Source organism: Mus caroli, chromosome 16 (assembly GCF_900094665.2).
Source record: "Mus caroli chromosome 16, CAROLI_EIJ_v1.1, whole genome shotgun sequence".
Taxonomy (NCBI): Eukaryota; Metazoa; Chordata; class Mammalia; order Rodentia; family Muridae; genus Mus; species Mus caroli.
In genome coordinates, this window is record NC_034585.1 from 53,669,654 (window position 1) to 53,671,015 (window position 1,362).

A 1,362-nucleotide genomic window follows, 5' to 3' on the forward strand; every position below is an offset into this window, starting at 1 on the left:
TGAGTGAGGTAACCCAATTACAAAAGAACTCATATGATATGTACTCACTGATAAGTGGATATTAGCCCAGAAACTTAGAATACCCAAGATACAGGATACAATTTGCAAAACACATGAAACTCAAGAAGAAGGAAGACCAAAGTGTGGGCATTTTGCCCCTTCTTAGAATTGGGAACAAAACACCCATGGAAGGAGTTACAGAGGCAATGTTTGGAGCTGAGATGAAAGGATGGACCATCTAGAGACTGCCTCATGTGAGGATCCATCCCATAAACAGCCACCAAACGCTGACACCATTGCACACACCAGCAAGATTTTGTTGAAAGGACCCTGGTATAGCTGTTTCTTGTGAGGCTATGCAGGGGCCTGGCAAACACAGAGGTGGATTCTCACAGTCAGGTATTGGATGGAACACAGGGCTCCCAATGGAGGAGCTAGAGAAAGTACCCAAGGAGCTAAAGGGGTCTGCATCCCTATAGGTGGAACAACAATATGAACTAACCGGTACCCCCAGAGCTCGTGTCTCTAGCTGCATATGTAGCAGAAGATGGCCTAGTCGTCCATCATTGGGAAGAGAGACCCCTTGGTCTTGCAGACTTTATATTCCTCAGTATAGGGGAACGCCAGGGCCAAGATGTGGGAGTTGGTGGGTAGGGGAGTGTGTGTGGGGGAGGGTATGGGGGACTTTTGGGATAGCATTTGAAATGTAAATGAAGAAAATACCTAATTAAAAAAAAAAGAACAATCCTTGTGCTGCCTAGCATAGCATTGTGCCCATGGCTCACAGTACCTTCCTTTATACTTCATGAATAAATAGGAGAGAGGACCTAGAATGTAGTCACAATGAAGTGGCAAGGAGAGGAAAATCATAACTCCCTTAATTGGCATATATACATGTATGTATGTATGCATGCATGCATGTACTGAAAAAAATCACTGCGCCTAGTAAATTACTACAACCATGACATGTTAACTTCACAGGAATAACATTTAAAAAATGTGCATGCTTTTAAGAACCCAAGATCTTTCTTTTTGCTGGCTCTGTGCTCTGTATCCAATAATGTAACCTGTATAGGATTACTGGAGCATGGCAATCTTTTGAACTTGCCTCTCTTCTTTCACCTGTTTGCTGCTTGCTCACTTCTTTATGGTCACCTGACTTGGCCAAGCTCTTGTACTTTTCTTTTCTTCTTCTTCCCTTTATTTTTAAAGATTTATTTATTTATTATATGTAAGTACACTGCAGCTGTCTTCAGACACACCAGAAGAGGGAGTCAGATCTTGTTATGGATGGTTGTGAGCCACCATGTGGTTGCTGGGATTTGAACTTGGGACCTTCAAGAAGGTCAGNNANNNCNNNNA

The 1,362-nt window shown here is 42.8% G+C and overlaps 1 protein-coding gene across 3 annotated transcripts in view; it reads right to left on the reverse strand.

The window, feature by feature from the left end:
* The window catches only part of LOC110311735 (cell cycle control protein 50C), a 27,343-nt gene that overhangs the window by 23,435 nt on the left and 2,546 nt on the right, over window positions 1-1,362 (reverse strand). The gene's annotated exons all lie outside the window — the stretch shown is intronic.